Source organism: Anas acuta, chromosome Z (assembly GCF_963932015.1).
Source record: "Anas acuta chromosome Z, bAnaAcu1.1, whole genome shotgun sequence".
NCBI lineage: Eukaryota > Metazoa > Chordata > Aves > Anseriformes > Anatidae > Anas > Anas acuta.
Window position 1 is genome coordinate 8,743,914 of NC_089017.1, and position 26,754 is coordinate 8,770,667.

The 26,754-nt window shown below is 39.3% G+C and overlaps 1 long non-coding RNA gene across 1 annotated transcript in view; it reads left to right on the top strand.

Annotated features, from left to right (window-relative positions):
* Positions 1 to 10,514: 10,514 nt before the first annotated feature.
* The window catches only part of LOC137848302 (uncharacterized), an 85,616-nt gene continuing 69,376 nt past the window's right edge, over positions 10,515 to 26,754 (top strand). Inside the window, exon 1 of the long non-coding RNA XR_011091264.1 lies at positions 10,515 to 10,737. This is a non-coding gene — a long non-coding RNA (uncharacterized lncRNA). The remainder of the gene's footprint in view (positions 10,738 to 26,754) is intronic.

Consider the following 26,754-nt stretch of genomic DNA (forward strand, 5'->3'; position numbering starts at 1 on the left):
GGTGTGCTCCTCACAGCTCGAGGCTCCATTTGCCTTGGGAAGAAGTGTGTTGTTGAGCTCTTTTCTGTTATCTCATCAAAGAATATGTCAGCTTCTGTGGGAAAAGCAATGACATGTGGTTTGCTCTGATCATTTTGCTTTGTGAGCTGCTGACTGTTGCAGTGGCCAGGGTAATCATGAGGTGAACTGGAGTGCCAGAAATTTGTCTTTTTGCCTGCTGCCATGAAAGTGCTGCTCTGTTTTCCCTCAGCCCAATTGTGCAATATGAGACAGGGTTTGCTCATAAGTTTGTTGTTTTCGTTTTATTCTGTTCCTTAGTGGTCTCTTATCAACTTGATACTTCCCTAGTAAAGCTGTCAGATCAGCTTTTGACTTCCACGCTCTGGTTGTTGAGTTCCTATGTAAAGGTCAGAGCAGCAGGTTGCTGTGTCAGAAGGAAAGAAGTGTTCAAGACCTGTCAATGCTAGAATGGCTCCCTGGGTCCATAAGGACACAGGCAGTAATTTGGACACTCCTACTAAAAACTTTGAAGGGAAGCCATTTATACAGCTTGAGGTAGGCTGTAAAGGTATCCTACTTATTTTCCTCATGTGCCAGCTCCTGAGCTTTGTTCATTTGTACTTCATGCTCTGGCTAGGGTTAAACCTCAGGTTGTCTCTATATCTTTGGAAACTATTCCTTATGTAGGAAACTGAGACATATGCATAAGGCTTTAGATTTTAAGGGTCTTCCTTAGAACAGCCTCATTTGTTTCAAGCCATCATATTAGATTCCATGAAAAAATATCCCGTTGCACACACTGACGCAGTTGCCATGCAGGCACCACACAATCTTTTGTAGTTGTCTTAAATCAAGCAGTTTGAATCAGCCACAGCCTTTACTCTGTAAAGAAAGTTATCTGTACAAAAATGAGATGTTAATAATAACTGTCTGTATGCAGGCTCTTATTTTTCATTGTAGTTACTGGCTGGCAAAACTGATCTCTGCTTCCCAAATAACATTTTATTCATTTTCTTGTTGCATTTTCGTTAGCATCCCAGTTCAGCCTGGAGATTTTGTACTGATGGTAATTAGTTTCAGCTGATACTTACTGGCAGGCATTTCTCCAGATCAGTGACAATAAGCAGAAACAAGATAGTATTTATTAAAAGGTGCAGTGCTTTTTTTTTCTTTCTTTTTTTTTTCTTTTTTTTTAAAGGTTAGAAAACAAAATACTCCTGCACTACAAAAAATACAGCAAGACATCAAGTGTGTAAATCCAGTATTATAAATACAACAGAAAAACATTGCAGACTGTTTTCAACCTCAGCTAGCTGACTGCCAAGGATTATATCTTTTGCATTAACATCTTTTCATAGGTGAAAAAAAATATCTTTCTATAATAGGGACTGTAGCTGACAGCTTAAAGCTTTTGCAGTGAGAACTGAGAAAAGTTCTGGATGTTAATAGAAGCTTTTACTGATAATGGCTTGAAGTTCATGAATGCTAGAAGTATGTTATTTCTGGTGTAAGGTTAAAAAGAGCGTAATATGGTATTCATTAAACAGTGCAGCCAAAAATAACATCTGTCTCTCATGAATAACGGATAAGGTCTCATTTTATATCTCTTCTCATTTGAAAACAGTATTTTTGCTAGAAAATTAGAGTTTTTGTACCCTTTAGGAAAATAAAAACATTAAGCATGATGGTAATATGATCACAACATTTTAGCAAAAAGTGATAAAAATATAAAAATGTTGGTTGAACTTGGCTATAATAACTTTGGAAAGTCACGATTCCCCCTGTCCAATCAAGCCTTTGTTTGGTTTTCCAGTTCACCACACGGGTATTTGCCACATATACTAAAGAGGGATCTGCATCTTTTCATCACTGAAGACTTTGGTTACTGTGGAACATAGTTCATCCACTAGGATGAGCTCAGGCTGCTACTGTAAAGGCCTGAGTCTCTACGGAACCGAATGCCTTTTGGGATGTTCTTATAACCTTTAGGATCCTCTGGTTTAGTGCATGGAACAGGCCCATTATCAATAGTATTACTTTGTCAAATTCATACATTTCAGTTGCCTGAATATTATTTACAAGTTCATCTAGAATTCAGCTATTTGTTTTATATAGGAAAGGCAATATTTTAGGAAAGTGTTAAAATTTTACAGCTTGATATCTCTGAGGAAAAAAATTTCAGCAGTCAGACATGTTCCATTCAAGAATGTTCGTGGATTGACTGCTACTGAAAAAAACCCAAAGATTAGCTTTCCCTCCCCTTGGCAATGAAGAGCTCTGTATCACCTGAAAGACATTTTTCCTTGCTTTGTTGGATAAAAGTTGAAGGCTTTGTCTTAGGCTGATTTTTTTTTTTTTTTCTTTTATTATTATTATTATTTTTCTTTTACCTAGCTCTCCTAAATCCATTATTCACCTTGATCTACTCAAAAGCACTGTCGCTGTACACAGTGGTTCTGATGCTGTGTTCTGGTGAAGGTAAAAACTCCTGCATACATCTGCACTGGATCCCTTCAGCAACAACATGTCACTGTGAGTGTATAGGTGTCTGCGTGCCTTTTGTTCTTGTGAAACCATCATGCCAGCATGTTTTCATGGCTAAAGTTATCTTTCTGCTAAGTTAGATTTCAAGTTAGATTTTTCAGGGTAGCCATGGACATTTTCAAGATCAGACCTAGAGCACACTCTGTACAACTGAAAATGTCCTCTGGAAAATGCCAGATTTGTGATTGAGTTGCATGGTGTGTACCCTCAAATAGGCAGGCTACAGGCATTCTCTAGGCTGACTGTGGGTCTGTGGATGGCCCAGAGACTGTAGTAGCTTCCTGATATCCAACTGACTTTTAAAAGTGGGCATAGAAGCAACAATTGCAGATTGTGCAGTACCTGATCTGCTGAACGTGTGTGAAACAATGTGCAATAAAAATGATGGATAGCAAATGCCATAATGTGTTATGAATATGCATTTTTCATGAATCAAGGCAAAAAAAAAATGCATGTCTTGGTTTCAGCTTGGTTAGAGTTAATTTTCTTCCTAGTATCTCTTATGGTGCCGTGTTTTGGATTTAGAATGAGAATAATGCTGATGTGTTAGTTGTTGCAGAGCACTGCTCACACAGATCCAAGAACATTTCATCTTCTGGTGCTGCCCTGCCAGTGAGGAGACTGTGGATGCACCAGGAGTTGAGAGGGGACAGAGCCAGGGCAGGTGACCCAAACTGGGCAGAGGTTTGTCCCACATCATTTGGCATTGTGCTGAATAATGAAATTGGAGGGGACTTGCTGCTTGGGGAGGGTTTGAGCATCAGTCAGCGGGTGGTGAGCAGTTGCACTGTGCATCACAGCATCTGGCTGATCTGGGGGAAGAGAGTGAACTGCAGTGTAGAGCTTAGCTGCCTGCCAGATTAAACCACAAAACCATCAATCAATAACACATTTTCTGCTTGGAACACCTGTTACAATTAATTCTGGACAATTACTTATATTTTTAATTAAAAACAACAACAACATGGACATCACTAGTCATCAACCTGATTTTTATTTTGGTATCACACACACCCTTTTAGTTTGGACTAAGGTTTGTAAGCTGTACAACAGGTCCAATAACATAGGTCAGAGAATTTGGCTGTCATGGAAAGAAGATGATGTCTAAAGAAAAGGTTGTCTTGATTTGTTAGTTGATTTTTTTCTTTTTTTTCTTTCTTTTTTTTTTTTTTTTAATAGGAATTTAATTATCCTGGGGTGGTTTAGATGCAAATGTTGCAAAATAATGTTATGAGTGGATAGTTTTTCTTTTATCTCAGTGACCTTTTGGTAAATAAAATATTGTCCTATAAAAATGCTTAGCCTAAATGGAGCATTGAAGCCACATGTTACTTTTATTCAATTTCACAAATCTAGCTTTCATGTCATGAAGATGTCAAAAATTTTCTTATTCATATGCTAGAGTCTTCATTATCCACATAGGATGAGTTCAGAAGTTTGCACTGCTGAAGAGCCTCTGCGGGCAGTATTAATCTTCTTGCCTTGATGTTGTGGTGTCCATCCCTGAGGCATTGCCCCAGGGAGCAGAGTTTACAGTGCTGATGTAGGCAGCTAGAGATGTCTGCCTAGAGTGCAAGGAAAGGACAAGAATGTTGACCTAGGACACTAAGCAAGGAACCTAGTGGAGAAGCTGAGGATATAGGAAGCCTTTCATCCTATTATGTCTCAAAGAGGCTTAGGCAGCTAAGTCAGAAGGAAGGTGCCTCTCTTTTTTTCTTGGCATTCACAGCTATGAATCCTTTCCTGCAAGTAGGTGGGTGGCCGGGCCTTTCTCACATAAAGTACAGCTGGAACAGGAGGAGGGGAAGGAGCTTGTGGTACATTTGCACTTCTGGCAAATAGCTCAGTCAGCAGAGATCTGTCTGAAATAAAGGAGGGTAATGTTCAAGCTTCTTCTCCAGTGAATATTTAATTATCTATGCAAAAATAGGTGATTATCTAGCTTTAGTCTGGTGGTCTTTTGGTTCAGCAAACCATCCCAAATCAGTTATTCACACAGTTCTCATTCGCTCCAGTGTCACAACAGCTCCAACAGGGGAGACAGCGTTCCTTCAGATGTCCAATAGTCTAATGGTTAAATAATTTTCTTGGAAATTGTCTTCATATCTCTGCTCCAATTTGTCCTTCATGTGGCCTTGAATTTGGTTCATTCACCTGCTGGTACTTTAGTACTTTATTTGGCATCTTCAAGCTTCTAAAAAATGAGGGTGGTTCTGGCATCAAGCATGCCATTTTGTGAATGGTGAAGTGTGCTTACAGAATGCTTTCTTCTTTGAAATTCAAAGACCACCTCATGTGAAATCCTATACCGTGCTTTAAATCTGAGGCAGGAACTGAGCTGCACAGTACAGTCATTATCTATGCAGCTGTGTGTATAGCCAGCAGCAAAAATAGATTTACCTGAGAGTTGTTTCAGGGTTGATAATATACAGAACAGTGCAGACATGCATCTCTTCTACACTCAGATATGATAGGTGGTGTGGTTTGTGCCCAGAGAGAGTACAACAGCAAGAACATGGCCCTCTTCTTGAGCAAAAAGAAAGTGCTTATTAGAGCATTGAAAACCTAAATTTTGCATGTACGTGTGCATCTCTTCAAGATCTTTCAAGAATGATTTTGAAAATATTGTTTTGCAGTGTGTCCTAAGGGTTCTGAGAAATTTCTTGTAGGATATCCAGGTAGGGTTTGGTGATATTCAGCATCAAGATCCAGAGTGCATAGCAGAAGAAACCTTCTCTCTGCTCCAAAACACTCTCCAAATTTAAATATAGGATAAAAACCTAAGAAAGAGCTGTCATGGTTGTTGCACACCAGTTTACCTACAACCCAACGGTATTTGAAGTTCTGGTAGAACATGTAGAACAAACAATGATCTGAAGTAGCAAAAACAGGTCGTTTGGCTTGTACTTAAAATGTGTGTGAGATGTGCTTGGTGGAAGTGTAGAGATTTAGAAATGTGAAGAAGCAAATCATGCTGGCTGACAATCTGTGCAAACTGAAGTAGACACTGACGTCTCGCTACTGAAGGAGGTGGTACCCAAAGGATGTCAGAGGGCATTTTCTTTCTTGGTGTCTCATGTTCTTGTTCCATTTGCCTCAATATTCAACCAAGCAGAACTAATAAGATTGGAAATTGTATAGCATCTTATAAAAGGTGACTGGTATATACACATTAAGTCATTACCTTAATATTGTATTAACTTTTGAGACTAACGATAGGGTTCATTAAAGGCAGCATTTTGTGCAAAGAACTAATAAGAAATACCATCATGTAGATTATATTTTATGCCTTGCTTCCAAGGGGATTAGAACTCCCAGATCTGGAGGAAAGGGCCTGTGTTTCCCACCACTTTATTAATACTTTAAATCACAGTCTTCTAATCTAATCCATATCAGCTGTGCTCTGAGCAGGCAAAGACTCTGTCCTTTGATAAGACTCATGGCTGTAACCTGTAGCCCAGCTTGCACAGAAAGAATTAAGGAATTATTCTTACTGCCTGTTTTAGGTCTTTGTTCACCCAGACACCTGGAAATATGCTTTTCATTGAAATCAAAGAAACATTTCCTAGGAGCATGATGTATTGAAAAGTACTAGGGAGAAAATGTCAGCATTAACTTCATATTTTCTTGGATTTCTCTGTTTGTTGCAGATTTAGCATTATCCAGGGATAGATTTTGTGTTTAGTATGTCAAGAAAATTAGTCTTGTGCTTGGTATCAAGATGTGGAATTACAGTATGTTCAGCTAACTTGTTCTTAGGATATGGTCATTATTTCAAATCTAATTTAATAAAGATGGGTCAGTTGCAGTAGCTAATATGGAGTTGAAGTTGCACAGGAAAGGGTTGAGGATATAATCTCTGAAATATTCCGCATGGAGCATGAACCTGTTTTCAATCTACTGTAAGACTGGTTTTCATGTAGTTTTTAAAAGAGTCAATGCAGCATATTTTCCATTTAATTAAATGAACCTTCTACACATGTACAATGTAGATTCCAGATTCTTTAAATTTTACAGTACTAAAATCTGGTAAAATGCCAGAAAAAGTTAATTGAGAAGGAGATACATCTTTGGAAAACACGCAATATGGTATCTGCATTTTAAAAGACTAACCCATTTCTGGTCCCTGATCAAGCACAAATTCAACAGATTCCACATGAATTCAGAGCATTTTCTGACAAGGCTGCAGCAAAGAGTAAGGCAAAAAAAAAACAAACTAAACCAAACCAACCAACCAACCAAACAAACAAAAAAACACAAAAAAATAAGAAGATTTCACTGAGAAAGGAAAATAGGAATTAAAAAGCACTTAGTCTGCATGTGCAAGCAACCATGGGATGACATCAACATACTTGTCAGACATTTAAAGAGACTTCCCAACAAATTCATGAGGTTGCTTATTGCATTCATTTTACAGATGGGTTAAACTGAGAAAGCATGAAATTTCAATGGCTAGATCCCATGAGGGATCATTGGCAGAGCTGAGAACAGAAGCTGTCCCACCCAGCTCCTTCTCAGTATTGACAAGAGGAACCATTTTCAAATCAAACTTTGAACTTAACTTACAAAATTGTAACTTCTAAAAAATACTGAGATAAAAACCTCAACGCTGGTTTAACAATTAAAAAAAGATGTTTCTATGCCCAGAGAGATGGAGAAAGGGTATCACTAGCTGAAAAGAAGAAGGATTTCTTAGAAATTATTAGGAGTTTGTTTTGAAGCCATTTCTAACCTTTATGCTAAAATTTCTGGTTTTACTGAAAAGACCAACTTTTTCCCATAAACTGGCGTGTTGGTACATCTGAATATATACAAAGAAAAAGATGGGAAATAGAAGGTCAGCCTACCCTTGGATTCAGAGAATACCAGCAAAACCACAATTCTGGTGTGGTGCCAATGTAAGCAGTTTTACACCAAATATGCTATTAGGAGTGTTCATAACAAGTTGTTCTCTGAACAGAGGAACTGAGGATTCCTACGAATTCATGATCTGTTGTCTGTATAATGCTGGCCCTCCTGCAAGATCTCTGGTTCCTTCTCCCTGCCCCAGATCATCCCCTGCCGTACATCTGTCTTTCTTCATGTCGGCTTTTGTACATTATCAGTGTACCCCCAGCTTTGCACAGTTCCCCATTTTCCCTCCTCCTTTAACACTCGCAGGCATAGTCCCTCCCTTCCATGAGCACCACAAACCCTCAGCTTCTCCCCTGCAGCACAATGTCCTCAGCATCCTCTCCCACCTTCATCTCTCCCTCTCAATGGCAAATGCTGTTCTTTCTGCTAAATTCAGCTGGAATTGGTAAATGAATCTGGGTAGTGTTAGGGGAGACCTGAGAGGCAGTTTGATATGGACATTTTCAGACACATATCATGGCCAAATAAGTGTCATTTCCCTAGGCAAGATAAAGTACCATTCTGTATTATAAACGACTTGAATCAATAATAACAACAACAATAATCATAAGTTACTTAGCCTATAATAACATGGGTGTACAAAAAATAAAAATGGCAGGAGTAAGGACACCCAAGCAAAAAAATAAAATAAATTAATTGTCCTTCATACAAAAACAGGAGAAAGGAATCTCAGAGAAACTTTGAAGACCTTTTTGATGCTGCTGAAGCAGCTAGAAGCAGAGGCAGTCATTTGCTGTCCAGCAGGTCAGTGTTGATGTCTAAGATACAGCTGATGTGCAATTACTTCTGAGGGAAAGGACCCAGTTCTCACTGGGGACTCACAGCAGATTCAGGAGTCCAGAAGAAAACTCTCGGTCACCTCAGCAGGCTTTGGAAAGGCACAAAAAAACTCCTGTTACTTTCCTCCACACTTCTGTCAGAATTCCCAATGATCTTGCTGCAGTAACAAACTCTGGATGAAGTAGAACTAAAACTAAAATGAAAACTAAAAATCCCACTAGAACTATTTTTAAATCATGATTCTGCTGCCATGGATTTTTTCCAAGAAATTTTTGCCCATCTGTCCATAAAACAGTTTGCCCTGGCTGTATTTCCATCCTCCCCCTAAAAGACATTTTACATCCAGTTGAGTGTCATTAGCTACCCTTACTGCAGCCGAAGTTCTGATGTTTTCTCACCTCCCACGCTTGGGCCAGAAAGAGACCCCATCAAAAACATTCAGAGACTTTAATGCCTCCCCTGCTTCCTTCCTTTTTATGTTGTACAATTATACAGGCAATGAAGCACAGCTGTAACTAAAAAGTAGAATTACCATTATACCATTGCTTAGCGATTTGACTTCTGAGGGAAATACTCATTTCAGGACCGTGAGACTGCAGTAGGCCTCAGTCAGTTTATGCATATTTTGCTTCAGTTTCCTATTGGGAATATTTAAGTGTATGGTCTTCATATAGCTTTCTGGCTTACAGATTGCAAGGTCACTGGTGGAAAAAGATTTAAACCTAAAAAACATGCTTAATCTATATTTTGACAGAGTTTTATTTGATCTTGGCAGGTCAAACCTCTTAGGGGAATAGCTAAAAACATCTTTCTAAACTCATTATTGTCATTCTAAAGCAGCTCTCAAAAACTACATAACTGCAAGCTTCAGGGTAAGGCAGCTGTATGTTTATTAGACATAACATTACACAGTAGTACAAGGTCTTAGATTAGCTGGGCTGATAATGTTTTGCACTATTCTGATACAATAAGTGAGATTATGTGATGTCTGCTAACAAGGCAATGAAATGTTTAACTGATGCAATGCATTTGTAGTAGATCACACAGAGATTAACGTTAGAGTCTCATCAAAGCTGAGAAGCATTATGGATTTTCTGGAATAGCACTAATGCAAACTGGTAGAAAGGGAAGGGGCATTGAGAGAGACTGAGAATGTGCAAAAGGAAGGCAGAGAGCTACTCAGGTCAGTTCTCTCTCTAATCAGTAACAGAAAAATAAATATACTGCATGTGAAGGTTAACATTAAAGAAATAAGCCTAACCATTGAAGTTAAGCTTGTGGAATTGGAGGGCAAGTCGTACTGGAGTGAACAATATGTGGCCATGATGAGTCCCACGTATCTATGAGACCAGAGCAGAGAGAGCGCAAGTATTCGAATTAACCGAAGTGTTCAAACACACTCAAGTTCAGCCTGTGATGCCATTAATATTCCTAGACTTAATGTATACAGAACTGGCACTTTTAAGGATAATTATAGAAGGTCTGGACTTTGTAAGTTAAATAAACTTCTTTGCTTAAAGGATACAAAGAACTGTGAGTCCAGACAGGACCCACCCATGCCATACAAGAAGACCTAGGGTAAGCAGGAGGCTGAATTGCCAGGTCCTCTGCTCAGACAAATCTCAGATGAGTTAGCAAAGCAGCAGTCTCTCCTCTTCCACCTCATGTGATGTCTACGCTGTGTTTCATTGTGGGTGCACAGGGGCTAGCAGGAGTATTCAAGCTGTGCACCCACGGGTGTTTGTGTCCAGAATGTCTGCAGCTGATGGGACACAGTATTGCTGTGTAAGACACCGCCTGTAAGATGTTAACCCTGCATTTGGTGTTAGCTGCCTTCCCTGGCAAGCCTGTCTGTGCTGACACATGCTGGGTCCCTCGGTGTCCTTGGCTTACTGAAGAGCTAGTCCTGAGACATCAAGGACGCTCCTGCATGGTACAGACAGCTGCATGTCTGCTCTTGGGAGGGCAGGATTTATTGCTCCGGACTCAGCATCACGCTGATGCAGTCACATGGCATCTGGATTGCAGCTGGTTATGCAGTAAGCAGAGGGAGAGAGGGACTGTTGGTAGGACTGTAGGTGTGGTCTATTTGTGTACATGAAGATGATTTTAAGGAGTTGAGGTAAAAGGGTTAAAAAATTCTCTGAAAGAAAGCAAATGTAACAAATATCAGTTATCTGTTTGCTTTGTTGGCTGCACTCCCAGAAGGCCAAAGAGCTGCTATGCTATCTGTGCGTTTCTTCCACGTCACCTGAACAAAAATGAAACATCGTAAATTAATTACACTCAAAAAAGCTCCTGGGTCTGGGCAAGTTGCTCCATTTCGTGTAAACTCCTGGGTTCCTGACTATCAGCACTGTCCTCTGACGAATTCAGGAAACTCTTGCTGTACATCATGTATCTCTGTGGAAAGGGAGAGAAACATATACACAAAATACATGTAAATATTCCTGAAAGGATTACCTAACCAACCCCTCGTGGTAGAATTGGTCATTGGAAGTAAGTTTTCTTTTCTATTTGGAGTTGTAAAATTGCTTTTAAAATTCTAGGATTTAGAAACTATTTTATATTACTTACAGAAAACATCCCTGTGATCCATTTTTTAATGTTACCACTCGTTTAATTTTACCACTCATCTGTACAGCTCAAAGGTTGTTACTTCTGAACAAATTCTGTTCAACTCAGATTTCCAAGCGCTACATTGTATTTTAGTATCTACTTTAATATTATTTTGAAGTTCTTTGGGTAATTACATCATGGATTTGTGATACAGTTTATGTGGTGCTTGTTCCTCACAACTGCCTCCTCTGCTAGGAATCATTTTGCTCTGTTCAAATTGTGTAGAATTATTGTTTGGTACAACTTTCTTCCCCATCCAGTTCTTAAGGAAACAAAACCTTCACTTTGATTTTGTGCATTTCTAGTCAAAGACTTTCCAAGTAAAGAGCATTGATCTGAAAAAGGCTTGCAGCAGCAATCATCATTTTCAAACTACTTCAGTACGTAGACTAATACAGAGGCTTAATGTATTGGGTATTGCGTGCATCCAGTTTTTATGTGTTTTACTTCCTTGAGTTAAACTCATGAGATTATCTTTTAGAAATCTATTTCATTAAATGGCATCCTGCAGCCTTAACTGAACCTATCAATGACTAACAGTTTTTTTTTTTTTTTTTTTTTTTTTTTTTTTTTTTTTTCCTCCTAAATAGACAAATCCAGCTAGGCACTAACTGTGAAGTAGATCTGCTCAGCCTGTGTGTGTGTATAAGCTGCTTAGAATTTGCTGGTGTTTTCATTCCTGTTATTTGTAAGTCACCCTTATGTATAAGCATCCTCTGAAAACAAATAGTAATAGCAGTATAACCACTTGTTTATGGTTTGCACAGAGATGCTGTTGACACATCAGCTTGCTAGTCAGTTGAGTCTGCTATTGCTTGATAGCACACATGAAAGGGATACCCATATACACCACTTACCTTTTCACAACAGCAGCATTAATTGTTTGGCTCTCCAATTAGAAATCTCTCCCATTGCTTAGGGTGATTGTATTGAGTTGGGCTCAGTTGCTTGGAAGACAATTGAAAATAATTAGAAATTCAAAGATTTGGCCTTCTTCCTCAAAGTCAGTCCGGTTCCACTGTGGTCTACACTGGGGTACCCCCATCTATGCTTAATATGCTTGACTAATATAGTATGAGTGTATTTCTGATGGCATCATCACTTAGGTATTAATGTTTATCTTTACACAGGCATACATGTATTAATTGAATTTAAATAGAGAAAACTGCATTGAAATCCTAGCTGTTAACATTAAGGTAATTGCTCAGGATTTTAGAGTCTTTGTCACACATTGAAATGTTATCTTTTTTGGGAACGGTATTTTTCAGAATCAAAGATAACATGATTTTTTAATTTTTAAAATAGGACAACAATAAAACTAAAATTTGTGCAGCAAGACAGTTAAATATGTGAGTGGTCCCACTGCATTACTACTTACATGCTCAGAAAAAGGCATTTACTGAAATAACGTCTTGAAGGGTTCCAGAACTATTGCTTGTGTCAGTGTATGTAAAATGTGGGCAATAGTTATAATGTGGGATGTGCTGTCTAATGCAGAGGTGGCATATGAAGCTTCCTATTTCCTAAAATAACAGCCCGCCCTGAAACCACAGGAGGAAAATGCACAGGAGAAACAGGAGAGATAATTGAACTGGCAGATTTACAGTGTAGGATGAAAACGCAGGAAGAAACCAAAGAGACTGTTATTATCTGAAGATAAAATCCTGATGCTGCATTTGTATTTGCACAGGTTAATAGGTAATTTTGGAATAAAAAGTTAAGCCCTAACCTCCACTGAAAGCGACTGTAAAGCACAGTACAGTTACTTTTATGGGCTAGGGCTTGGCTCTGCTTTCCAAGGGCAGACTTATGTCCTGGCTGAAGCTGTCTGGGATATCTCCTGAATCAGCAGTGAGAGCAGAAGTTCCTACTCCCTGACCGAGAGTTGCTTTGAGTGTAGGGATTTTTCACTGGGTTATTCTGCTTGTTACAAGGTGAAAGAGGAAGAAGTGGGAGAGAATTCAAAAGTGGAAATCCATCTCCTGCCAGTGGTCTGTTCCTGGGTCAGCTGCAGTCCTGGGCTTTTTACAGAAAAAAATAAGTCCTGGGCATGGCAGGGGTAGAATCGAGCATAAAGATGGTTTAAAGCATGAGAATGGCATGAGCTTGGTATGATCCTATTCCACATACAGGAGGGTCTATAGCACATGCAAAGCATATCTAGAATGTACACACTGGTCTTTTGGTGTACTGCATGCCCAGTCTACTTTGAGCACGGTCCTGTATGTCCTGTGGGTCCATGCAGTAAAATGACACTGAGAAAGGGTGCAAAGGGGAGGGAGAGGTCTTCTCCCATATTACAGCTGTTGCTGTAATTTGCATTTGCCTCATGAACCTGTGAAGATGTTTATTGTTTGAGGGGAAATCTTACTCTTTATGTTCAGCAGCCTTATCTTCAGATCTGGAAGGAAATCCTGCAGTGTCACTACTGTCAGCGCAGAGAGCTGCAGTCAGCCAGCGTCAGTCTGGCTGCTGTCACCAGCACTGGTTTTCACATTAATTCTGGTGACTTTGCTGGCATTACACTGATCTGATTTTAAAGTACTCTCCTGAATATGAATTCCATGTGTGCATGGTCTGGGCAGAATTTGTTTGTTTGTTTGTGTTTTGATGGTTTGTTTGTCTAGGAGGTTATTATAGGGCAGGGCCAACATCCTCACCCTGCCCAAAGCAAAGGCAGATCGTGGCCTCACTGCTGCAGCGTGAGGATCCCATTTAAATCCTTCTCCTTTGCCAGAACAGGCAGCCAAATTGTAACATGGAGTCTGACTGCAGGAATCAAGTTTTTTTTTTTTTTTTTTTTTTTAATCTATCTTGAAAATATGTCTCCCTGACCATAGACATACAGTGGAGACTTTCAGTGTTCTGCATTCAGATTTGTGCAACGTGTGTATCTCAAATCATGATTTGAATTATGAAGTTTTCTTTCTGTTTTGAAAGAACACATACAAACACAGCAGGATCAGTTAGTCTTAGGGAATAATACTTTTTTTTTTTTTTTTCCCTATGGTGCTTTTCACTTGCAAAACACAGAAGTTACCTTAAATATTATGAGTGTTAAAACTTTTCTTACCATCTTCTTGATGAGCATGGATACATTTCAGAAATAATCATTTGCTACACAAGGCTGTTATAACACCCAGTCTGTGTCAGCTCTGTGTACATAACTTTGCAGCTCTCTACAGGTTTGCAATTGTAGAATTAAGAACTGGGGCAAAAATGAACCTTTCTTAGTGTGAGTAAGAAGGGAGACCTTCCAAGACCTCCTCAGGGATCTTTAAACATGAGAATTAAGATGGTTGCATGTCAAAGTCAGTGGGCTTTGTTGCTGTCTCTGTATCAAGGCTGGGGAGAAGAAGTGAAGGCTGTGGTACTTTGCTTCCCAGATTGCTGAGCAGTGGAAATTCTTCCATGGCTGGGTCTGCTAATATTGAATGCTTGCTTTCTCATTCAGTGTCTCTTTCAGATGAATGTGTTGTTTCTCTTTTCAGGAGCATGCACTTTTCCACCCCCGTCTATAATGCTGCTGCAGTTTGAGATTATGTATTCTTTATGACAGACAGCTAATTTCTGAATATTTAAGAACAAGATGGTTTTTCAGGACTTTTCAACCACACAAATTCATCTGCAATATGCTCTCCTGTTTTCTGATGGAAATGAAAGCAAATCCAATGTATTTTGTTACTGTTATGAATCACACTAGACACAATTTGATTTTCTTTATATATAAAAACAGACTCATCAGTTTATTCTGTCAATGAAACTCTGTCCAACAATTCCATCTGCTACACCAACACACAGTACACTACCAGTTTGACTATTTCTATTATCTGTGGTGACTAACTACTTTTTTTTAAGATCATCAACCCTTTCTACTGATGGATGCTGATGGAAAACAATCTCTATTATTAACACATTATTTTGGATTATTGTCACATAATTTAGTGGTTTGTATGAGTAGAACATTGTATCTTCAAGGGAGAAAATTCACATGTGAGAGTTGCAAAGCCTACAACAGAGTGTTTTTTGTGGTGAAGAGGTCAAGGCTCAATTAGTTTCACATAATTTTAATTTCTTACTCTGATATTAAAGTGTGATTGTATTGACTTTTGGTCTTCCATCACAGTGACTGCAGCTCTAGTCTTAGTAATTAAGCAGACATGAAATGAAACAGGGATTTGGAAGGCATTTAAGACAGCCAGAAGGATGCAGACATTTCTGGAAATGGATGCAAGTGAAGCATGAAGCTAGACTGTAAAACCCAACTGACCTTGTTAGCACTTACTGTCTCTCTCTTCCCCACTCAAGCAGACTGTAATAGATTAACAGAAGCCAAAAACCTGATTCTATGTATCCCAATTTATTTTAATTTGTAGACAGGATCAAACATGAAGCACTTCAAGAATAGATTGAATTTTGGTTTGGATTTCCACTGTTCCTTGGTATTTGAAGAGCAATTAATCCATTTTTCTACCTGCATTTGAAGGTAATTTCCCCGTAACATTCAATACAGCATAACTTGGTGTTGTGTCCATTTTTGCAAAGCATTTTCTGATGTGAACACAGATTGATGAAATGTAGGTCAAATACAATCTGAAATGTTGAGAAGCAAACTCCATGATTTATTGTTAACTTGGGTTATGCTGTGCCCTAGGTAAGCAGAGCAGGAGGCAATCACAAACAGCTTACTGCCTAAATACTGCCTAAATACCTGAGATGGGAAAAGGAAGCAGTAAAAGTGCAGAAAAGAGCAGTCATATAAGCATCATCCTAGTTACATGAATTTTTAGCCCATGATTTTGGGTGGAATTTTCTTTCTTTAAAGAAACAAACAACATAAAAGTCGGGTCAGTGAAGGTAAGGCACTGATTATAACAGAATGCTGAGAATCTCAATTTGAAAATATTAATTACTTTGAGATACTGATTTTCAACATGATGCTCCAAATGTTTTAATTATTGAAATGCAAATATTTAAAAGCTCCAAATATATAGTAACCATTGTTTTTTGTTGCCTTTCTTCATTGTTCACTTCTGTTGCCTGATAGGGACAAGCTGAGTGTGGCTTTCTGTTCACAAGGTTCCTTAGAAACCTCTGCACCTTGCAGTGCATTAGCTTTATTCATCAGGTATGTCCAGTGCAACATGATACCTGGAAACTCAGTGAAGTCTCAGATAGTTTTGTTTTGTTTTTTATTTTTTATTTTTTTTCTTATAGAGTCCCATTTCTTAAACTGGGACACATTCTCTCTGTGTTTTCATTTATTTACACTTTGAAATGTGACCATCCACACTTAATACTCTAGATGCATCTTTGTTGTCCTGGTCACAAAAGACATCCCAGAGCCATCACAATGGCAAAGTAGATTTCTTGTTTCAAACCTGCACTTCTCTTGGTTAAAGAGCAAAGGGCTCCTCCCAGCAGAGACAGCTGAACATCCATAGAGCATTAGCCACTTGTACTTGAAGGGAAATTAAGAATAGAATGAGCTTCCAAATGAACAATTAGAATGTACGAGCTCCGTGCAATGGTTTAAACTGGTTAAACGACAGAGGGGTGGCACTGTGGAGCATTGTCCCTTTCACTGACTCATGGTGTTTTCTATTTCTAAGGCATGCCTGAAAATACAATGGACTGAACTTATGTGATCAAAATTGCCTGCTAAGAGTAGGGGGTATGTTAATTTTTATTTTTATTTTTTAATGATATTGGGAAGCTGCAACTCACATTGGTCCATATCTTCAGAAACAAATCAATAGTGTGCTAAAATCCATATCAGTATCTCCAGGGAAAAGAAAGGGATCTCTGCAGTCCAAATCAGCATCTTCTCTGCCTCTTCAGAAACAAAAACAGAACAACAGAATAGAGGAAAATCTGCTGTCAACAGTGCTACTCTTTTTTTTCTTAAGCAATGACAGCTTATGAGATGAGAACTATTTTAACCAATAGAATTATTGTTCATTGCTGAAACTGAAATAGGAAATAGAAGATGAGTAGATCCTGACTGCCATTGAAACCTGTGGAGTGATGAATGTACAGAAGTTTGGTCCCCATCCCTATGTCTCCTCCCAGAATGTGAAACTGATTTGTAGCCCTCTGAATATAAGTCTGTTAACTTTTTTAATTGCTCAAGATTCACATTTCATGCTCAAAGATACATTGCCATCATTGTTGCTCCTGTATAAAGGAAGACCAGGGGTCTGAAGACTTGTACAACAATAGGTACTAAATTGGAATCGAATGCTGTTAAGTGTTCAAAAATTCTCTTCAAAATTCAGGGGCTTTTACTCACTGGTGGCTTGACTGCTAGGACTTCTATCTTTGTACCTGCATCTTGTTTGGGTCATAACTTTTATTTCTGGTTTGAGAGGACCATACTTTTGCCCACAAAGCACAATCAAGCAGCTTTTGAAGGGTGAGTCCTCAAAGATGCAGTTGGCTATCTGGAGTAATAACATTAAATTCTGATAACCCTTGAAATAACTAGCACTGACACTTTGGTGCAATAGGATGCCAGCCAGCCTTGGTTGTAGTGCAGATGATTACAACATAAGGAATCCTTAGTTCCTTGCGTAGGTCTTCAGAACTGACAGAAGGTCAAGGACAGCCTGGGACATAGTACCTCTGGGATTCTTCCCACTCAGGTTGAGACCCTTTCTGGATGAAACATGTCAGCAGTAAATCAAACAATATTAGTAAATGTAAAGTCTGATCCTGGTGTTATATATTGCTATAATTAGTTCTCTTTCAAATATAAGTAAATGCCTATCTAAGTTATACTTCCTGCTAATGTTCATGGGCTTGATTCTGATTTCAAGAGGATTTTTGTCAGCAGTCAAACATATGTGCTGCTTCTGCAGTGTCAGTGTTTCATTTGTGCAATACTCCCCTGAAACTTCACAGTTCAGCATTTTAGAGCAACAAATTGCACGTGAATAACATGAGCAGGGGAAGGTGCCTTTCCCACAGCACAGCACTGTCAAGCAGCTGAAGTGGTTAAATGTATTGCAGGTGCCTTAAAACCCTGTTGCTCCAGCAAAGAAGGCTCTTTAATTTCACTGGAACATTTATGAGAGCAAAGATATACCTAGTTATGAAATGTTGCTTTTTTATCTATTTGTATAATCTATTGTGTTTAATAGCTATTTGCAGTTAAGGAAATATGTTTAGCTTTCTAGTATGTGCCAAAAAAAATCCTCAGTATTTAATTTTCTCAGGGCGTTAATGTTCGTTGGACACATTTCTTTGTGGTGAATAGACTGCTGCTGCCTTCTGGGCTCTTTTTTATTCACAGACTGTGTTTGGGAAGCCTTTGCTTATTTCCAGTCCTCCTGAGCCTGCAGCTGATTGGATCTCTGTTGTGCTTGTGAAAACAAATTCATATAGTCATTGTTCACTGCTAACAGACAATACAGTTTTGTGTTGTAGTGCTGATCGTTCACTGTCTGGTGCCTGTTATCACAGATCCCTGCAGTCTGGGTAGATGCATACATTGCCTGGTGCATGGCAGCATATTACTTTGCCTGGTGCTAATGGGGAATAGCAGTTATGTCTGCAACTCCTTTGCAAGAGCTACAGCATTTCTCCACAGCAATAGCGTCCTCATTCATCTGGGTGTGTTTGGATCAGCGTGTACTGCCGTCAGCTCAGGACAAAGAGCCCTTTCTCAGTTCTTCCATAGCTGAGCCAGGCCATGCATCTCGTGTGCACAGTTAGGTAGCTGCATCAGGGCTTTGGTTACAAGGCTACCGGTGTGGGCCAAGATAGGAAGCCTGATTGTGTGAGCTCAGATGCTGTTAATATCCCACTTTCCAGCATCCTGCCTCTCCAAAGAAAAGCCAGCCAGTGAAAGACTCTCAGGCTTGGCTGCCTGCATCCCTCTAGCAATTTTTTTGCTCACAAAGAGACTCTAATTTGTTGTATGGGAACTGATGGGCTTCGAAGAATATAACTTCTGGCCTCCCTTGTTGTGGGACAGAAGCAAGGCCAGTGCCTGCCAGCATTTATGGACCTGGACTGTTTCTTATTCATAGTTCCTCACACTGGGCTTTCTTGCTTCAGCTGGAATTAGTCAATGTTCTGACTATAAAACTGTGGTCAGAGACTCACTGTGTGTGAATACTGGAAAGGAAAAAGGAACTGTGCAGGAAAGGCCGTGTGATATACAACTCAACCAAAGTGTATGGGTGGTGGATTCTGATTTGGTCTGTGTGACAAGGAGAGGGCAGAAATTTTCTTTACAGAGACCAGAATACTTATTGTGGTAAACAGGGTTGGAGTTCATGGATCCAACTTTGCTTTGGGCATTCACTTGAGCCAGACATTGAGAAATCTGCCAGGGGTTGATAACACAGAAATAGGTGAGAAGGGCTGCACAAGAGACCTCAGGCCAGGGACTGGACCAGTGACAGAGGTACAGGATTTCAGAAGCCAGAGTAACTGCAATGAATAACTGATGTTGCTGCAGAATCTCAATTACCTTAATGACAGTGATGTAGAATGGATTTTCCTGGGAGATCTTCTTTCTGTGTCTATGTAGTAGGTGAAACAGTGCTGGGCACTGAACCCTGATCATCTGCATTGTTAAATTGTTAAAGCAATCCCAGGCTTGAATTTTGCTCAGACTAGCTCTCCCAAACACTGTGTGGTTTGGGAGTTAGTACAAGAGAATGCTCACTCCCAGTAAGCAGCTTCATGGTGATGTGGGTTTGATAGTATAGACTCACATCATTTCATGGCAGTTGCTCTCAGCTCAGACAGTGTACATTAATCCAACAATTGTACATTAATCCAACATGGCACATTAGAGAAAGTTCTGGTGGGGCTGTCTTGTCAGATTAGAAGCAGGTGGTCTATGAATACCTGAAGACTGGCAATGAGGAGGCTCTGATGTGACTGAGTCATCAGATATCTCTGCATTTCAGTTGTCTAGACATATATAGACAGAGCAATATGTAATATAAAATATTTAAAAGTAATTTTAACTGTCATATATGTGTATATATATACCTACATCATTTTTTAATTAATAGTTTTTCTCCCTTTTTGCTTTGTGTCCCTCAGAATTCCCACGTTTGAGAAAATATATATTAACCACAGTTAATATATATTTTTATTGTAATCATCCAAAGCCAAAACTAACTGAGCAGAGGAAAGCTTAATGGCCCTGGAGGGAGTCCTAGAATATTGTTTTATTTATATTAGAAAATAATCCTTGCTGCAGCTATGGAGTTTGCAGGCTCTGCTGTACGAACATGGGTATCCCTGTGTGCTCACAAATACATTCAGTGCCGCAAGGCAGTAAAGTTTTGTAGGTGATCTCTGGGGGACATTGAAGCTGGAAATTCCAATGACTCAGGGACTTTACTCTTTTTCATCTTAACCCTTCGGCCCATTATTGAAAAATTGGCTGCTTTCTTCCTAATTTGAAGAGATGACACACTAAAACTGTTTTGCACCACAAGCAATTTTGAGCTGAGTTAGTTGCCAGCCAGATGCAGAACATTGTGTGAGGAGCCGATGGCAGTGCAGTTGGAAATGGTAACAGCCTGCTTGTGATCAGCAGGCATGCAGTGATTGGGATGCAGCTATTTGACAGTACGTACTTCTCTTGGAAATGCTGCTTCCCCTTTTAGACTGATGTACCTGTATTGACTGAGCTGCTCTGACAAACTTGAGAAAAGTGTTCTGCTGTAAGTTGTTCACTACAATGGAAATGAGAATTTTGTTTTATCCCTATTTTGGATGATGAGGGGTCTACCCAGTCTCCAAGCTGTTTTATCAAGTTCTAATCCAGGACCTTTACCTGGAACATCCTAACCTTCCCTGGAAAATTATAAACCAGCAATACATCAGTCACTACAGAGTTTATACAGCCTGCTTGTGTAGACATTTGGTGTCTCAGGATACCAGCAAAACAGATCCTTGTAGTCACGTTAAGCTCCCGTGTTTGGAGAGACTCAAATAGCTGTCTCCCACTGATTCCTGTCATCTGCCATGAACATGCCCCTACTCTTGTTGCAAAGAAGGGCCTCATGATGTGTAAGCCTTTCACAGCCTGAATACCAGGGTGTGTCTTGAACTACAGTTTTCAATTCTTGTTGAGGTATTACTGGATTTGGGACTATTTACAACAGCTGTATGGCAGATTGCTTGGACACCACTCTAGCAAAAGCAGCACTGGCTGTGAATTCCTACATTCCCCTTAATTTGTGTCATCTTATTTTGCTGAGAATCATCAGGACCTCTCACTGTGTGACATCTCCTCTACTTTCAAGACCTCCAATTGAAGCTTTGCATTTAACTGTCTTTATGTACTATGAGGGGATTTCATCTCACCTAACTTAGCTGCACAGAAGTAAGACATCCAGTCTTAGGTAGTAGTTAGGCTCCCTCTATGGTCAGTATCAGATACCTACTTTAGAAACAGATAATTTTCTTTTGTAAGTACCCGTCTACCTGCCTTGATGAGATGCCCTCTGTGACTACCATAGATTTTATAATGGAAAAAAAAACACATCTAACTCTTAAGATACTAATTCTAGTACCTCTACAACCCTACATTAAGGTGCTAGCCATAACTTACACTCTGCAAAATCCTAGGAGGTTCTTGATCCTCTTAATTTTTTTGTTAGAATAGGAGGCAAAAACAGGTTTCACTGATGTGTGTTACCTCCATAACTGAGCTGCTTATAAAAATTCTGAAAAGAGACTTTATATCAGAGGGAGGTTTGCTTTCATTTTCTAGGTGTGCTTGTTGATATTCAAGCGCAGAAGAAGTGCAGGTTGGTTAGAGACCCACTGCAAATTTGTGAGTGGTCAAATTATGGCCCAGATCTCCCTCTAGCTCCTTGGGTCAGTAGCACGGTTACCTTGATCTACTAGCAGATGCTGGGCAGCTGTGACCACATCACAAGCTGGAGTACCACATGCTAGAGCAGGCAGTAGACACGGGGAGCTGAGACTGTAGACACTCAAACATGAGCTGGCAAGCAGCAGACTTCAAGGGACCAATTCCAGAAAAACAAAGGATTCCAAGGAACCAGTTTTAAAAGGCATTTACTGAAATTATTGATTTCTGTGAATGATTCTAATTGACACAGTGCACATATTACAGGAAATAAATACTTAAGCAATACAACTGCATAAAATAAACAGGAAAAAATAGTCATATTTAAATTTCTATATGTGTTATGATGCTGAAAAAATAAGCAAGTTTCTAATAGTTGGGTAGTAGGTGGGCTTTAAATAAGAAATTGATAGGAAGGGAGAATCTATTGCATCTCCAAGAGGGCAGCTCTGTGTGAACATGAAATAGGCAAATACCAGTGTGTTTTGTTTTGTTTTGTTTTAAATCTAATCTCCAATGTAGAAGATTGCTTCTCAGTACTTCTCTACAAATATGGCATGTGGATGTACTTAATTTATCATGCTATTTCTAGGCATGCTTGGTCAAGCTTTTTGCCTAATTTTTTTTTGTTGTGTGTTGCTTTACCAGTTCTGTTCTGTGGTCAGTTCTAGTTGTATAAGTTGTAAAGTTGTTACTTCTGTCACCTCTGACTTGTCCCTATTCCCTGTGAATCTTCCACTTGTATCTCTTTCTGGCCTTAGACTAAACCCCTTAATTTATACAGCATTCAACAAAAACATTTCCAGAAGTCTGTTACCATTATTATCTTCCCCTCTAGTGAACTCAGTACTTGTTTGTACAGCACGTACTGCATAAAGTCTAAAAGATGTCAAATATAAAGGCTTCTTGGCTTCCAGAAAAAAATCTGTATCTGTGTATCTAATCAGAGCTGTCTTTCTTACTCCAGCCCAGTAAAAACTGAATTGCCATAGAGCTCAGTAAGGACCACTATTTTTTTTTTTATTTTTTATTTTTTTGCAGGTGCATTTTTTGTGGATGTGTGGATACGCTTGTAAATCTGTTTTCTGGATTGTTTGGAAGGTGGTCCTAAGAATGTCCAAGGAAGGAAAGCATTACAGTGAGCAGAGATGAATTCAAATACAAATGTCCCATTGACTGCTTAGAAGCCATGCTATCTGGCAGCATTTGCGTAAGGTTTTCCATATGTCAACACAGTAGAAACTGCAGATTTGAAAACTGAAATTTTGTGAAAGTTGAAAGAATTTTCTGCAGTATTTTAAAGGATTTCGAGGACACAGTGTTGGGATCTAATTTGTACATTCTCAGAATGAAAATATGCTTAACTCTGGCTACAGCAAAGCATTTATGAAAATGTTCTCTTGCTAATACAGATCTTCTAGTTCTTTGACACATTTGCACCAATTTTAAATATGTCCAAGGAACTAGGTAAATACAGAGACCATTTGGCCAGACCCAGCTTTGTCTGCTACTGAGATTCTGCTGCCAGCTATAGCCAGGTGGTAAATTCAAGCCCAGTTTAAGGATATTTTTATAAGATGCAGTCAGTTCAGCAAAGACAACCTGGGAGTGGAGCAGAGATTGCTGTTTAAGGAATTGAGCTGACATAACATCTCCAGTATATCCCCCAGTAATTGAACTGGAGATGCTGTCCTCTGCTTTTAGGATTTACAGAAGGTTGGTTTGCTTTGATCTGATGGCAATTTTAAATAGTATGGTTAAGTTTTTTCAGTTTCCACAACCAAATGAATGCAGTCATGTGGCAGGGACTACAGCCAGTGCCTGTGACCTCCTGCATATGTTACTGGTTGCCCATTGGTTAGCGGCTGACTTACATACAATGTTAACCTCATTCCTGTAAGTTCCACAATAAGCTTGACTGTATGTGGCCACGTGTAAACAAGTGTGTATATGCGTCTGATTTTAGCAAAGACATCCTTGAACTTCAGTATGCAACTTGAAGTCAGCCCTGATTTTAAGTATGGTGAGGTTAAGCCCTCTTCTCCCTCTCTAGTCTGCTCCCCTTGAAAATAACCTGTACATTACCACATTACATCAGTATTTAGGATTCATAGAATAATAAATAACAATTGTGTCAGGTTGCCTGCATGCATTTTGTGCCAAATTTGTGCAACAATTGCGAGTGCAAAACCAAGTCTTTTCAACTATCTAGTGAACTCTTAAAACAAACAAACAAACAAACAAAAAAACAACTCAAAACCTGATCTAACAGAACTTTTAAGAACTCATTTAATCCCAAGTATGTGAATAAAACAGCTGGTTTTGGAATATTTGTAAGTGGACTTTAAGGACTTGCTTAAATGATTTGCTGGAAGGATCATCAGGAATCTGAAAGACAGTGCCCTTTCTCTGTCAGTTCTCTCAGTGACATTTTTAAAAGCAGCTCACTGAGAGTTTATGCTGAGCCCCGTGCTGAATGGATACAAATTTTTAGAGATTTTAGGTAGGGAAGACATATGGTGAGAGAGCACAGAAATCTGATAGTTTCCTGAGACATTATATTCCTCCAAAATATTGAAACAAAACTATTTGATGTGTGTAGCATGAATTTTAAATAAATATGGTAGTCTGGCCAATCTAGAGATGTGGATATCCTTGAATAACCTTTGACAGCACTCCCAACTGTTCTTTGAACAAGCACAGAAGTATGTCAGAGGCCTTAGTTTTTGCTCATGTTGGGCCTCCTCCAAGATACCACTTCTGGGCTTCTGAGTCAGTGAGGCCCCTGCTTGCTGCAGGGTATCTGAACAGCACAACGCACTTGGGCCTCCAGAGCCATTCTCCTAGTGAGGAACAGCATTTGTGGCAATCAGGATGGTAGAGTGAAAGACAAAATTAATTGCCTAAGAAAGTAATCTGTAAGGAAACTGTAAGGAAAATCCTAGTTTAGGCTTTTAAAATTATTGTTTAGTTATTATTATTATTTTTTATATCCAGGGAAAAGGCAGAAAACAATGCAAGTCTCCAAAGAGGTGGGCATAGCATATGGCAAATATACTGAGCCCTGATGTAGGAAGCAGTTTTAGTTAGCTGACAAAACTCCACTATGTTCATGTCTATCAGAACACTGACAGGGAGACAATCATAACGCAGACTACATAGTTTTGTTGTTGTTGTTGTTTTTGTTTTGTTCTTCCTATGTCCTTCATCCAGTAGAAGGTGTCCAGGCACTGAAGTCAACTGATGTGTTAAATTCACAAGCAATCCAAGACATTCCAAGAAATGTCGGAGGGTTAACTTACTTTTTACTTTGAAGACAGATGGGCTGCAGTCAAAAAAAAAAAAAAAAAAAAAGAAAGCAGCAGCAAATAGTAGACAGTTTTGTTTACAAAGACTGATGATACCAGTTTTTAAAAAAAGAGTAAATGAAATCAAACTGCTCTACTCTGCCATCCCTCTAAATAGGATAAACGAGGAATATGATCAATGTATTTCTTGAAGGGTTTTAATGATCTGTCATTTAGATAAGGACTCTGATTGTTGTAATGCAGTACATTTTCTAAGAGCAAAACAGAACAGAGAAATAATGTACTTAACCCAATCTGGTCCTGTGCTAACCCCAAGAGCATGCCTTTATTCCTCAATATGTGTATTTTAGGTATCTGAGTGATACAGTCATACTGTTTGTGTGGCCGTAAGTCTGACAGACGAAGCTCCAAACACATTATGGAGTTACATAAATCATAAGTAATATATTGTAGATCAACATGAAGACTTAAGGTAAGTGAACATGAAGACCTGTATCCTATTCTTTTGCCATATTTTACAGGCTTAGTTCAAGAGAATTGCTGTTTATATGTAATGTGCTGGGAAACAAGTATTACAAATGTCTATTACACTATATCAAATCAAAACATGTTGGAGTTGAACAGCACAAAGCATATGCCAGGTTAAGAAGTGAGTTAATTATGTCAGAGAATACTGACAGGGAAGATAATGAAGAAGAGACCAAATCTTGGCAGTCCCAGCAAAGTGTGCTGCTCACAAATAGAGCTTTTTTTAGGTGACTCTTAGATACAGAGTCCAGTGTTTTTATGTGAGAAAAATGCATCTTAATTTAAGGTTTGGCTGAAGAGACCATATTAAAATTATATGATGGCAAATGCCAGCTGTGTTTCATACAAAGAAATCCTAGTAGTATAACCTTCCTGTAGGAAGAACATATAATATACCACAGAGGATTAAGTAAGAGAAACCTTGAAATGAAAGCAGAATTCCATGAATAGACCCTTCAGTCAGAGATTACAATAAAATGTCAGCTGGCTTAATCGGGCAGGTCATCCTTTGCTTCCAGTAAGCCTCCTAATTCAATTTGTTGTCTACAGACAAGTATTCTTGTTCAGGGGTCACTACAGGAAAGGGAAAACTACCTGAATTGATTTTCTGTTACTTTAATATGCAGTTCTGGAAGGTGCATAGTTCTAAATAAATATGTGGACTTGAGTGCAGAGCAGTCACATTAATTACCTCCAGCATATCACAGAGTCACAGAATGGTTTGGGTTGGAACAGACCTTAAAAATCGCCGTGTTCCAACTCCCCTGCCAGGGAAAGAGATGTCACGAGCTAGACCAGGTTGCTCACCCTCGGAGTGAAGAATTTCCTCCTAATGTCTAATCTAAATTTCCCCTCTTTTAGTTTAGCACCATTCTCCCTTGTCCTATCATTATCTACCCAAGCAAAAAGTTGCCTTCCATGTATTCTATAAGTACCCTTTAGGTACTGAAAGGCTGCATTGAGGTATCCCCAGAGCCTTCACTTCCACAGGCTGAACAGCCCCAGCTTTCTCAGCCTGTCTTCACAAGAGAGGTGCTTCAGCCCTCTGAGCATCTCCATGTCTGTCCTCTGGACCTGCTCTAACAGCCCCACATCCTTCTTGAGCTGGGGGCCCCAGGCCAGGATGCAGCACTCTAGGTGGGACCTCACCAGGGCAGAGCGGAGGGGCACAATCCCCTCCCTCCACCTGCTGCCCACCCCTCTGTTGGTGCA